This window comes from Chaetura pelagica, unplaced genomic scaffold, assembly GCF_000747805.2.
Source record: "Chaetura pelagica isolate M959 unplaced genomic scaffold, ChaPel_1.0 scaffold243, whole genome shotgun sequence".
NCBI classification, from domain to species: domain Eukaryota; kingdom Metazoa; phylum Chordata; class Aves; order Apodiformes; family Apodidae; genus Chaetura; species Chaetura pelagica.
The window spans coordinates 1,542,983-1,557,512 of record NW_009952712.1 but is presented as its reverse complement, the minus strand read 5'-3'; positions in this window follow the sequence as shown (position 1 = coordinate 1,557,512).

Sequence of the window (14,530 nt, the reverse complement as noted above, 5' to 3'; positions counted from 1 at the left end):
CCCAGGCTCCTGGCAGGGAGACCCTTTTATTTTCCGGGAAAAGGGAGCAGGGCTGCTCGGAGGAGCTGCAGGAAATGGGAAAAGGCTCCTGGGCTTGTTCTGTGGGAGTCAGAGCGGGATCCGTGTCTGGTTATTGAGGTGTGGGTTTCTCCATCCCGATAGGATCTGGAAGAGCAGCTCTTTGGCTTCTTAGGAGGCAAGTTAGGACAGATGAATAGGTAGTTCATTTAGGAAGTTTTCTTAGAATTATCCTGAGATTCCAATCCGGAGGTAATTTGCTGTTGGAACAATGTTGACGAGGAGCTGCAGGTGCTTATTGGGAAGGTGTGCTATTCAAAGCCCACATTTCTGGTGTGGGACAAGCATTTCTTCCAGCCAGAATGGGGGGGGGCTGGAGGTATCAGGGTTAGGATATTTTACAGATGAGCTTTCTTCCCTTGAAATTCCTGCATATGTGTGGATTTTTACTTGCATTTATTTTATCTTTCCCTCCCCAGTGAAAGCTGTAATGGAGCATTCTTCCTGTTGTTGGTACGAAATGTACTAAGCTAATCTTAGAAGTTGCAAGGATCTGCCTGGCTATTTTTCTTTTTTTTTTTTTTTTCCTGTATCTTGAGGGCCAGAGAATCACTGCTCTGATCCACCAGTCATTTCTTGGCTGAAAAAAAATGTGGCTGTTAAGCTCCTGTCAACTGTCAAGTTGGAGAGACATAGTGGGGCCCGGGCTGATCTGGGCATCACAGTGTTTGGGGTCTTTGTCTCAGGTTTCACCAATGGCTTGTAAGTTTTGTTAATTAAACACAGCGTTGTTGTGAAATGTTCAGGCTGGATGTCTTCTGGTGGGAGCTGGAGTTGCCCATGTTGCTCAAGAGCTTGCTGGGTGACTTCCTAGTCTGAATTGTCACGTACTTGCCCTGCCGTGACAGCAGTGGTAGCGCAGAGACTTGCAGGGGGTTCGTGCTGCAGGCAGGGTTGGGAGGTCAGGCAGGTTCTGTTTTTCACTTTCTGGATTTGTTGGTCTCAATCTTAAAACCATGGAATGGTTTGGGTTAGCAGTGACCTCAAAAACCATCCAGTCCCACCCCTGCATGGGCAGGGACACCTCCCAGCAGCCCAGGCTGCTCCAAGCCCCATCCAACCTGCCCTTCAACACCCCCAGGGATGGGGCAGCCACAGCTTTCCTGGGCAACCTATTCTAGCACCTTACTACCCTTATGGTGAAGAATTTCTTTTTGGCGTCTAACCTAATTTTCAATATTTTACAAAGATGAATTCTTTGTCCTATTTTGGCTTCTTTATTTCAGGTTGAGGGGCAGGCACAGCATAGAGGGACTATGAAGGCTTTGATCCACCCGTGGGATGAGTTCAGTAGCACAGGGGTGGCTGCAGCAGCACAGGGTTGGCTGAGGTTTGGTCACAGCCCTGGAATTGTGGGGACAACTGTTTGTGTGGCTGCACTGTGGTCTGGATCAGGAAACTGTCAGGATTTTAAAAAATAGGACTTTCCTTTCAGTGATTGAAGCTAGCAGCATGGTTCCTAGCTGACTTCAGGAAATCTGTAGGGGATGGGAAGTCTCCAGAGTTGGGCATTCCCACCAAAGCTCGACCAGCTGGCCAGAGGAGCTGCAGATTGGTGCTGCTGGTGGTGCAGTGTGAGGTGTGCTGGGAAGCACAGAGCTGCACGGGGCCATGGTGGGACAGTCAGGGCAGAGGGGTCATCCAGGCAGCCCCAGGACTTGCCTGACTTGGCAGACAACGGGCCTGGGACTGAGCTGGGTGGGAAGTCAGGCTGCTCTTGGGCCTCTTGCTCTCTTTGCCATCCCTCCCCAGTGTAAAATCTTGTGCTGGCTCTTCTGAAGGAAGGAATTCATTCTTCAGTCAGGGAAGAGCCTAAAATGTTGCATTCTAGAGAATCTGCCAGACTTTATGGCTAGAGATATTATAAACCTCAAAAAACAAACAATAGAAATATGAAACTTTATGGATTTGACAGGAAAGCACTTCATGCAGGAGCTTTAAGCCCAGTTAGTAAGAAAATGAGTCCAGAAAGTGAAACTAAAGTAACAAAAAATGCTGTTTCACTTTTGCAGAAGATTGCCACTTTCAACACAGAACAGACAAAAGGGAAAAAAAAAAAGGATTTTTAATACATTTTAATAATTTGAGATTAATAACCTGCATTGAGGTTTCATTTTCCTTTGAAGCACGCTCATGTGGTTGGGTTGAGTCCTAATATTCCAACACATTAGAAGATGGTTCTAGTCAGAAATCAGAAAGAAAACATCTCAAACTTGATGAGCTCAGGCTTTGTGACTATCACCATATTCTGCATGAAGCTGCTTCTTCAGGCTTGGTGGTGGCATGAATGCTGAGACATACATTATTTTTTTTTTCCCCTAAATACGAGTATTTTAATGCCTATTGTGAAGAAGAGATTTTTGACTGACAAACTTGATTAGAAGATGAAAGAGAATGGGTTTTGTTTGCTCAGCCATTGTAATGTTTGAATAAAATGCAAGCAAGAATGAGATCTTCTGATTCCAAAAACTTGCAGAGCCAGGGTCAGGCTTTTGTGTTGAGAAGATGAGTAGCTAAATACCTACTGGATTTTCCAGAAGTGCTGAGTTCCTGCTGTTCCTTTATTTGGTTCCATGATAGGATGCACCCATCAGGTTGCTGCAGGCACTTGCCTGGATACTAACCAGGCAAAACGAAATGGAAAACTGGTGAGGTGTTTTTTGTTGGGTTTTTGTGTTTGGTTTTATTCTTTTACTAACTTGCTGAAGAATAAGTGAAGTACTAGGGCTGCTGAGTGGGAATGAAGGTGGGCATGTTTGGGCAGAGGTGGGGTGGGAGGGGTAGGGACAGAGCATCCCTGATTTTGCTTGGCAGAGCTTGGGTTACATTTCAGGCTGATGTTAATGATGGTTGGAGGGAGAGATGGACAAGAGCTGAGGTGGTCCAGCAGCTCCTAGCTGCCTGGAAGGGGAGATCCTGCTGCTGCTTTGGTGTAGGTGCTCCCTGCCCTTCTGCCCTCGGCAGGGTAACCACTTGTATCAGCTCACGAGAAGCTCCAGCAGAGACCATAGCTGGGGTGAGGGGTGGCACGGGGCAGCAGAACCAGTCGTGGGGGTCTGCAGGAGGATTGTGTACTCCTCCTAACTAAAATGCCAAGCTCCAAGGTTGACTTGTCCATCTCTTGTGCTGCTCTGACCATTTGGTGTTGCTGAAAATCCTGTCCTGTTTCTCCCAGCTCGAGCAGACAGTTGGCCACCTTCATGCCAGCTCTTGGTGTTCCTTGCCACTCTGTGAGCTCATTCAACTTGCTGAGCTGCTGGAATAAGAGCTTATGTTTTTGCTTCTGAAGGGTGGTTTTCTGTGGGGTTAAAAATTAGAATTGGCATCCCAAGGTGTCAGGCAAGTATGGGAAGAGGCAGGAACACGTGTGTCTTGGGAAGAGTTATGTTTTTGCTTCTGAAGGGTGGTTTTCTGTGGGGTTAAAAATTAGAATTGGCATCCCAAGGTGTCAGGCAAGTATGGGAAGAGGCAGGAGCTCGTGTGTCTTGGGAAGAGGCAGGAGCTCGTGTGTCTTGGGAAGAGGCAGAACCACTTCTCTGCTGGTGTCAGCGGGCAGTTTAGCTGACTCAGCCTCATTTCTTTGAGTGCACTTTAATGATGCTTGGATGGCTGAAAGTTTAGTTGCTTTTGACCCAAGAATCAGTTAATTAGCATTGTGTGGCAGGGCTTTAATAAGTCACTTTTATGTTCACAATATCTGGTAGTATTTTCCTTTTTCCTGAACATTATGCTTTATTCAGCTGAAGAATTTTAAACGTTGTGAATGTAACTGAATTCCAGTTTGCACATGCAGCTTGAGACAACTTTGGGACATAATAGTTAAGAAATAAGAGACCTAATAACCATTCCTAATAACCTTTTTACATTCTTAATCTTTGTATTTTTATTAAGCTATGCTATTACTTTAAAACAATGTGCATAAATGTGTAATGGCCTCCCCTGCAGGAAGCAGTCATAAAGTTAACACCATCACTAATGTAGCTGCAAATTGAGATGTTTTAACAGGCAGGGAGGGCAGAGCTTTTGGGTAACTCCTGGATACAAAATAAGGTCAAAATAGATTAAATCAAGATTTCCTGCTGGCTGATCTAAATCATTATTAAAATTGGTGATTTGCATCAGTCCATCCTGTTAGACACAACTATTTTTTTCCTCATTGGATATTAGCTTTAGCCAATTTATTTTTTGTTTGTTTGTTTCATTTTGGAGCAGTTTTTCTAGAACACTTCACAGAGATGTCTGTGAACCTAATGGAGATCTGCAAATTCAGTTTTCTCACTTCCTTGATGAGAATATAAACTCCAAAGTGGTTGGTTGGAGTCAATGATTGTCAGAAAAATGGAGGGAATACAAACTATGGAAGAGAAAAAACAGCATTTAGCATTCTGCATTTCTAATCTTGGGAAAGAGGTGGAGTTCTTCTGTTGTAGTAGAGGAGTTTTGTGGGCTTCTTTGTGTGTGATAATATACTGGTTTTGGGCTTACTGCTTGGGATTTAGGAGTTCTTTCTAATCCACTGAGGGGATTGTAGGTAGAGAGTGAAATTGTTGAAAAGTTCAGTTTCTTTTAGAGATTTTTCCAGGCCAGGAGCACCAGTTGATATTATTATTTCACTGCTAATCCATTCACGTGACAAATTGTGCATAAGAAAGTTTCCTTGTGGTGCTTGGCTTAGGGAGTTGGGGTTTTTTTTATCTGAAGAAGAGGAGGCTGAGGGGAGACCTTCTTGCTCTCTGCAACTGCCTGAAAGTGAGGGGGGATTGGTATCATCTCCCTAGTAGCAAGTGATAGGATGAGAGCAAATGGCTTCAAGTTGTGCCAGGAAAGGTTTAGGTTGGATGTTAGGAACAATTTGGTCCCCAAAGGATGGTCAGGCTGTAACTGGTTTCATCTGAAGTACAATGGTAGGATGATCACTCCACAGACTTTCCATTTTTTCTTAGCAAGACACTTCAGAATATTACAGGAAGTTGAGGCTGATGCTTTGCTTCATAATGGAAACAAACAATAAATAGAGAATGTCCCGCTGAAAATGTGTGCTTCAGATTCTGATGAACTGTAGAGGTCATGCTTCCTTGAAAAGGGAAGTTGTCTTGATGCAGTTCTAGTGAACATCCAAGTCCTGTCAAGCAAGGCATTCCCCTCTGGCTGCAGTTCCTCCACCCAGCAGCCCTCCTCACTCAGCTTTCCAGCCCCAGTGCCTCTCTGGGTTCTGCTGGTGCCTCAGTGCTTGAGGTTCAGCACTGCACCTTGGTCCTTGCAGAGCTGGGCTGCACTTGGTGCCTCCTGGTTCTGCTCATCTGCTCTGCTCAAAGGAGAATGGAAATCGGTTCCAGCTCGTTGTGAGTGTGTGATTCCAGCAGCACTGTGGTCATGACCCATCAGACAGGAGCTGCTTTTACCACCCTGAAGTGTGTTCCCTCTTCTTTTCATTTGGAACCCTGAGAAGCACAGCTGGGTCTGCTCCTCAGTCCTCCTTGCCAAGGTCTGTGCTCACCTTGGGTGGGAGCATTCAGGCTGGCCTGGCAGTTAGTCCCTCTAGGCCAGAGATCTAAGGGGTGATCTGAAGCTGCCCAGACAGTCTTTTGTCATTGTCATCTATCCTGCCATGTTTCCCCCCTGGACTTTCAAGACGCTGATTCCTCTTGCTGGCGGCTGCTCTTCCAGCAGCCGTGGCAGAAAGGAGAGCGTGAAGTGTCACCCTCTGGAAGTGAGGTGGGGCAGATTCACTTTGGGTGTACCTTGGCTGTGATGCTCCTGCTGTGGCACTGTAACCTGTGGCAGATCATGGAGCAGGCAGCAGGCTGGAGAAAGATAAATCACCCCAGGAGAGTCAGCCCCTGACATTCCTCAGCCTCTGTGCTCCCTGAATCCCTGCTTCCTGTGGTTTTGTTGGGTTTTGTTTCAAAAGCAGCAGCTTCTTTGGGGATGCAGCTGAAATACCTTTCTAGGGAAGAGTTGTCACCAGTATTGGCAACACTGAACCTGTGTCCACTTCACTGGCTTTAAAAGGCTACTTCAGAAAGGCTGCAGTTTGCTTCCCCTCAGGTGTGTGCCACTGCAGGTTCAGGGAGCCCTGGTGCCAAACTGAAAGATCCACATTAACAGTATCCCCTGGGAAATACTGTGTATCCTCTGCTTGCCCTTCCCAGACTTTTCCCAGTGAAGAGACTTGGGTAGCTTGATACAGGACAGAGTCAACAGTGTTAAAACCCAACCTGTTGTTCTTGCCGGTTAAGTGCTTTGAAACCCATCAGGTGTTTCTCCAAAAAAACTGAGGCTGCATTTGTTTAGTACCTTTTTTAATTTGTATTGAGTACCAGTGAGTAGAACCAACCCTCACCCAGTGTGTTTCCCAGAAGAAGCAGGTGGGGAGAGGGCAGTGAGCAAATAAGCAGTTTTTCACAGCTCCCTGCAAAATCTCCAAACTGAGGTAACTTTGGATGGAAGGGACCTTAGGAAGTCTGGTCCAACCTTCTGCTCCCAGCAAGGCCTGCACTGATGTTAGGCCAGCTTGCTCAGGGCTGTCTCCAGTCTGGGCTTGAAGACCTCCACGGAAGGAGGCTGTTGTGATTCTTGGCTGCCCTCACTGGGGAAGAAGTCGACTCTGTGAACTGAAGTGAGTCCAGTTAGGGGACCTTTGTAAGGTGGTCGTTCCAAGGCTTAGATGTGCACCTTTGAGATCTGTCAGCTGAAACACGTGAAATGAAAATACAAGATTGTTGTAACCTCGCGTATGAAATTTGCAGTTTGTAAAATGGCAAGTGCACTGGAAAGACAGGAATTTTCTCATTTAGCAGCAAAGTTAAAAAAAAAAAGTTTATAAAATCCTCCATTTCATGTGTGGAAGGGCTTGGGTGTCCCTGTAGTTTTGGCTGTAGGAATGTTCACATGTAAAAGCATGAAATGAGAGGCAGGAGGTTTAGTTTTGGGTGGTGTTGGTGTTTTTTTCCTTCATGCTTCAATATGTTGCTCTTCTTCCCAAGGTAGAAATGAGGCAAACCATTCCCTGGCACTTGGGTGGTTTTGATAAACCCCACAGGGCAAGGAGGCCAGGCCGGGGCTGTGAGCCTTCCATTGGGGTACCTGCTTATGACAAGGGACATGTGCCCTCTGGAGTAAGGGCTGTTCTTCACCATTTTAACTCCCAGTTTTCTGCAGGCCATCATGCAGCTTAGCTCACTGCAGAGTTTAGGACACGGCTGCCACAGTCACTTCTTAAAACTTCAGCAGTTCAGCCAAAGCCCCCCAAACATTTTTTAGCTGATGAGCTCCTGTTCTCAAATAATTGGAACTTCAGGCTATACAGAGGTAGCTTCTAACCTTGTGTGTTCAAAACTTCAGTTGTGATGCAGTCTTTGAATGTTTATCATGCAACTGTGTATCTGCATGTTGGGAATAAATGTGACTTATGAACAGAACACACATCACTATTCACATATTAGTAATTGAATTAGTCTGCTTAGTGAAGTGTGGCTTTGGGGTATATGTGTGTGACTTCAGCATCACTTGGAGGTTATTGCATGTATTCTCTACCAGGTGCTTATGCTTCATTCTGTCTCTGGTTATAAAGTAAGTAACGCTGCTGCATTTTAAGGTTTGGTTACCAGTTAACATTGAAGTTTCCTGAATGTTGCTAAAGCAACCACTGCAGCACAGAAGGTAACTTTGGTATTTTCCTGCAGCAGAGGTCAAAAGAGCTGAGCATCAGCTTGATGAATTTGTCAGGGTTACTGCTATCAATATAGACAATTTTAGTTTTTAAATGTTATAAGTAACATCTACAGAGCTATTAGAGATCACTCAGTACATTTGAATAAAATATATATTTATTGTCTTGTTGAGAGTCCAGAGCTGCTGATTTTAAGATGTTTTGTTATTAATAGATGATATTAAACAACATGAAAGGTGTTAAAATTACAAGAGTTGTTTTGTAGGTGGAAGTGAAACTCTGTAATGTCCTGTCAGTTCTGTCCAGGTGTTTCTTTGCAGGCTGAAGGGTAAATGTAAAGTCAGAAATCTCTGCATTACTTCCACTGCTTTGCCATTTTGGAGTATCCCATTCCAGTCCAAGCAGCAATGAAGCACTGGAAAACCTCCTGCCAGCCTGTGGAAGTGAGCATTGACTGGAAGCAGCCCTCTGCTTCTTAAGTAGTGGGCTCAAAAATGAGCTGTGCACACCTGATGTCTCCTGAAGGCTGTTGCAATTCCATCACAGATGACATTAAAATACAGAGACCTTGAAGTCCAGCGAGTTTTTATTGTCAGAGCAACACTGTATCTTTCTGTGTCTGATGTGTCTGCTGAGTTCATCACTGGGCCATCCAAAGGTGCCTGAAAGACTGGCCAGTTTCAGTTCCATTTATTCCCGTGTCCATACCCTGGAGAAGGTGTTTGATAGGATCTTTGGGCTCAGTTGTTTCAGCAAGTGTCACCAGCTTTCTGAAAAGTTGTGCGTGTCCTTCCTGAGACTCCTAAAAATACTTACGGAATAAAAAGAGTGACAGGATCTTGTAGTGCCACCCCAGCCTGATGTTCTATTGCTCCTTGTCTTTTATTTTTCTCTTTACCATCATGTTGATATTCCTCATAATTCAAAACTGGTATTTCCTTCAAGCTGCTCATCTGGAGCATGAACAGATGTGCTCAGTGGTGTATCCATACAGCAGGACTCCCTTGGGCACTTGCATTTTTCCTAGTTGTCCATGAGTTAGGAGTTCATGAATGATTTTTCAGTCTTTTGAACCACAACAAATGTCCACTGTTTCCTTTTCTGATGGCACTATGCATGGAACCATTAGAGTGTGTCAACCATATACTGTAAATATCCCACACAGCTTTTCTCTCCTGGGCCTCGGATGCCATTATCTCTTTATAGGTAGCAGCTCTTTGTTCCCCTGAGTGCCCTTGAGGCAAAAAAAGCTCTTTGTACTTCTCTGAATTGCTGCAGCAGAGAATGAAGAGCCAGTGGGGAACAGAGGTGTCCTTTTTCAGATGAATGGCTGGTGTATTGACATGCCACAGCTTAGGAGTTAAGAGCTGATGGTGCCAATGTAGCCACGTCATCTTTAACTACTGCCAGGAAATTTTTATAAGTAAATGCCCTCAAAACCATTTGCCCAACCCCGTCCAGAATCCTGCTTACTTGGAATAATCAAGAATAATCACTGGATAATCAAGGATTGCAGTAATTGTCTTGAAACAACTCTCTCATCCTGGGATGCTTCCACCTGATGTGTAATGCTAACAGATTGTCCCTGGAAGGCTTGCTGCTGAGCTCCTGCCACACACCTCCACGTGTCTATCTTCAAACTCCTGCTCTAGATTGTTTGTAACTTGTCTGGCTGTGGCCACAGCCCAAGATGAAGCACTTTGGCTCACTGGTGGGATGGGAGAGTAGTGCAAGCTCTCTGTGAGATTGGTTTGCTGAACCAGCACATGCTGCAGCTTCCCTACTGCTGGACCTCCAGAAGTGGCAGATGCATGTGGAGTGGTGGGAAGAGGTCAGGCTGCTACTTTTGGCAGCAGCTGGCCATTAGTGTAGATGAGATGTAATGTGACACTGCATCTGGCCAAAAATAGAAGGCAGAAGTGATTGACAGTGCATCACTTAGACTAGAAATGTATGAAAAGCAGAGATGATGATCCACAAGCCAGGACAGACTGGGTAGACAGGGTAGGCAAAGCTTCAAAGAAAGGAATAGAGACCCAGAGGCTGTTCTCCTAAAAGCTACCTAAGAAGTCTGAGGCAAAGAATGAACTAGCACCTCTCCAGGAATGGATCTGTTCTCAGGGGTAGCCTGAAATGGCAGATTTTCTGGTTTGGAGTTTATCTTTTTTTGCTTCCATAGACCAGGGTTGTGCTTGACTTCTCTAAGATATTTTTATGCCCCGCAGTGTTTTTTTTGTGTCCACTCTCAACAGGAAGACACTTCATTGTGGTAGGTTCCACTGCAATATATGTTGGAGCATCAGAATTGTTGAAGGTGGAAGGGATGTCTGCAGGTCATTTGACCCATTGCTCAAAGCAGGGTCAGCAGGAGCAGGTTGCCCAGGACCTTGGCCAGTCTGGTTTTGTGTAGCTCCAGTGCAGACACCACAGCCTCTGGGAAATGTGTTCCATGTTTCATCAGTCTTGCAGTGATAAAAAGTTTTTCCATATCTTTCAATGTATTTTGGTTTGTGCCTGTTGACTCTTGTTGCTGGATGCCATTGAGAAGAGACTGAAAGCCTTCTGTAGGCCCTTCCATCACATATCAATGCTGATGGGTCAGGTGGTCCTAAGCCATCCTTTCTCCAGGCTGAACAGCCCAGGCTTGCTCAGCTTCTCCCATGTCAGATGGTCCAGTCCCTCAGTCACCTTTGTGGTCCCTTGCTGGAGGTGCTTCATTCTGTCTGTGTCTCTCTTGAAATTGCAGAGCCCAGCACTGGACAATGTACAGCTTGGTGGGTAAGGATCTGGGAGGTCCTGGTGGGCACCGAGTTGGCCATGAACTGGCTATCTGTCTGTGTCTCTCTTGAAATTGCAGAGCCTAGCACTGGACACTGTACAGCTTGGTGGGTAAGGATCTGGGGGTCCTGGTGGGCACCGAGTTGACCATGAACTGGCTGTGTGCTCCCATGACAAGGAAGTCCCCCAGCCCCCTTGGCTGCTTGGCTGCCTCCAGAGCATGGTCCAGGTCAAGGGAGGTGATCCTGCCCCTCTGATCAGCACTGAGGAGACCCATCTGGAGCATTGGGTCCAGGGCTGGGTTCCCCCAGGGCAGAAGAGACATGGACTGGCTGGAGTGGGGCCAGCAAAAGCTGGAAAGATGCCTGAGAGTCTGGAGCACCTGAGATATGAGGAAGGGCTGGAAGAGCTGGGGCTGCCCAGGAGCAGGTAAAGAGACAATGGGCTCACATGGAAAATCAGGAAATTCCAATTAAATGTAAGAGAAGAACTTTCTTTTAAGTACAATCGGAAACTAGATCAGGTTGTCCAGGTTGGCTGAAGAGTCTCAGTCTCTGGACATAGATAAAACCTGACTGGTTGAGATCCTGAGCAGCCTGTTGTCCTCAGAACTCCTGTCCTCTCTGTGCTGCTGCAAATAAAGCAGACTCAGCTGGTTTTGCTCTTTCACAAGTTCTCTTGTGCTTCGAGTTACAATTATTTTTCTGGCTACATAGTTGTGCCATGGGCCTCTTCTCTCTGACCACCCTGATTCCTTCACTGTTGGGAGGTCCACTCTTTTTCCTTCCTTTCCTTCTGACTTGAGGCCTTTCCCCAGAACTTTCCTTCCCAGGTTGGGCTGGGGCAAAGCAGGTGAATTGGCAAAGCTCCACCTGCCCCAGGGATGGGAATTCTGAGCCAGAATTCCCATTGGATTACCAGTGTAAAGCCGAGACTAGCACTGCTGAGCTATAAATGCACACACTGTTTCCCAGCTGAGCCCACCCTTGAGCTCCCTGTTCCACCACAAACTAACCAGGGAGGTGGGGAGTGGTTATTGGGCCTTGGCAATAGTGTTAGGACTAGGTTAGAGAGAAACTGAGCGAGAGTAACCGCAGGTTGTGTCTTGGAAAGAGGTTCTTTGTGTCAGCAGGATTGTTAGCTTGGGTAGAAGCCTCCCAATAAGGATGTGTTCTAATGGTTGGGCACAAAGAGCAGTTTCAAGATGGCATTTGCAGAATGTATTGTTTACTGAGTAACGTGCTTCATCCCTCAGAATAGATTATCTTCAGGGCTTTCTCAGACATTAAATCCATCTCTCTGTTCCTATGAGGCCAGAGTAATTTCTGGAATAATCTTCCATCATAAATCACGGGGATACTTTTTCCCTTCTTTGCCAGCCCTGGTGCTGCTTTCCTCTCTCCATGGCAGCCCAGCTCAGTTCAAGTGCCTTGCTTTTGGTGCAAGCAGCTGGTGTTGTGAGGATGAGGAATGATGTGAAGGCTGCAGGGTGCAGTGGTGCTGCCGTACCTCAGGGCACACTGATCCCCCTGGGTAGGTCAAGACTTCCTTAAAAGGTTCTCCAGGTTGCAGCCTGGAGAAGGAAAGGCTCCAGGGACACCTTAGAGCACCTTCCAGTGCCTGACGGGGCTCCAGGAAAGCTGGGGAGGGACTTGGGACAAGGGAAGGGAGAGGTGGGATGAGGGGGAAGGGCTTCCAGCTGGAAGAGGGGAGATGGAGATGAGATGTGAGGGAGAAATTCTGTGCTGTGAGGGTATTATGCATTGCCCAATTTTGCAAGTTTATCGGACAAATAGAACATCCCAAACAGAGGTGAGTAGTTGCTGGCTGATTTTGATATTCAACTTTAGCTCAGCATGTGCTAGTAACACTGGACACTGGAACTTTTTAAGGATAATCTTTGCAAAGAAAGATTTCTTAACTGTGGTCATTAGCAACACTTGCTGTGGCATTGTGCAATGTTTTGCAAAAATGGTTTGGTGCTTACCCTCTTCACAGCAGTTTCAGTCTCTTTAATTGTGCAGGCATGGTTTCTCTTGGCTTTTTGGTGCACCTACTGCCTTTGAAAGCCTAGGCTGCCCAACAAGCTGTTTCTTGCAGGTCAGCAGTGATCCTGCACACAAACTGAAACGTACTTGGATGTTAGTAAGTGTGAGAGAAATAGGCAGTGGTGTCTCCACCTGAAGACAGTGGATATATATTTTGTATTTTCTTTAGGCTGTACAATGTGAGGAGAGAAAAAACTTCCTGTCTATTTTATCTTCTAACCACCCTTCAGGCAAATATGAAATGTTCCAGGTGTGTTTAGGCCTTTCTATACTCCTTTCTGCTTGACATGGGCAAATATATTTTGAGTTTTCATTAGTACATTGCAGACTCTCTGCAAATGTAGGCACACACGTTAGTGAATTTTCACAGGATGGTTGGGGTTGGAAGGGACCTCTGGGGATCATAGAGTCCAGCCCTCCTGCCAGAGCAGGGTCATTTTGGTCATTGATACCTGAAAAGGTGTATTTCTGCTCATTTGGAAGAGATTATAATATTAAAGGACTTTGTAATTACACAGAAATGTTTACACTTTAGTTTTTGCTTTGCTGCAAAGCTAGGCCAGGGGGAAGAGGTTTGTGTGGGTGACTTGGCCTTATGAGATGAAATCAAGGAGGAGGAAAATGCTTTAGAAAATCTTGGAGCAATAGTACAATTTTTTACTTGAGTTTACATTTACCAGTTTCTAACAGAATATCTTGTTTCGATTTTGCACGTAACTCTCTGTGTACAGATTTTGCAGTTCTAGTAGGAGTACAGTCTAGAGACACTGTTGCAATATACACAAGTATCTATCATGAATGTACAAATTGAAGTTTTCCAAATTATTTCTGGGCCCAATGCAGGCAGTTAGATAATTAACAACATCCATGACACCAAATCAGATCCCAGTTTCCAGAAGGTGGCAGGGAAGGGGATACTGCAGCTCCCTGAGGTAAAAAGTCAGTCTTCCTAACTTTGAAAAAACCCCACTTCATTAAGTCTGTTCCTGAAAATAATTGAAAACATTTGCTTGAATTTTCAAAACAAATGAGGTTTGCATGTCTAACATGCAAATTTCATCCCAGGAGGTTAAAGATTGACAAAGTTATAAGCAAGGGAAAGCAGAATTTTATGAAAGAAAATATTCATTTTGGTTATAAATGTAAAGTTACCAAATATAGGAGGCCAAAGGCTGGTTCTTACATAAAGGTTGTTATGGAATTTAATTTTTTGTTCTGTATTTCAAAAAATGTATTTGTTTTGTAGTCTATGTTAGTATTAATTTGTTTTATAACCCTTCCTGGGGAGAAAGTCTGGCTTGCAGTCATTCTTGTTGGTTTTGTTGGTTTTTTTTCCTCACAGCTGGATTAGAGATTAAGATTAGATGGGTTTTTTTCTTTTGTTCTATGAGGAATTCTCATTGTGGTTTGTGATTATATATTTTTTTAAGTACCTTAACTTAAATAGAACAGGAGATCTGTGTATTTCCCAGCATGCAGTTTCAAAGAATAATTTCTCTTAGGCTGCAGTTCCACTGTCCATGTAATCTGGTGTATTCCTCGGTTGTAGGAAAGGGGATTTAGTGCCTGGAGTTAGATCAGAGCTGGATCTGCACAAAACCCAACCCATCACTGCGGGGAGTTCCCAGTTTTGTGTCAGCAGAGAGAAGGAACTGGGAAGGAGCAGGTGGAGATGGAGGGAAGGCAGCATTGCCCCATCTGGCAGTCACACTGGTTTGTGCCCTACTGAGCTGGGTGTGGAATTGATGCTATTTCAGAATGAATTATTTTGCTTTGTTTTATACTTTCATAACCTCAATTGTTACATCACCATGGGCATTATTCTTCCCATTATTCTTTCTGAAATAGTGCAGTAATATTGATACATAAAGGGGAAAATGAATTTACCTGAAGTTGTTTGTGGTGCTTTATTTGTAAATACATTATTTGCGGTGACTTGCTTTGTGTCAGATGA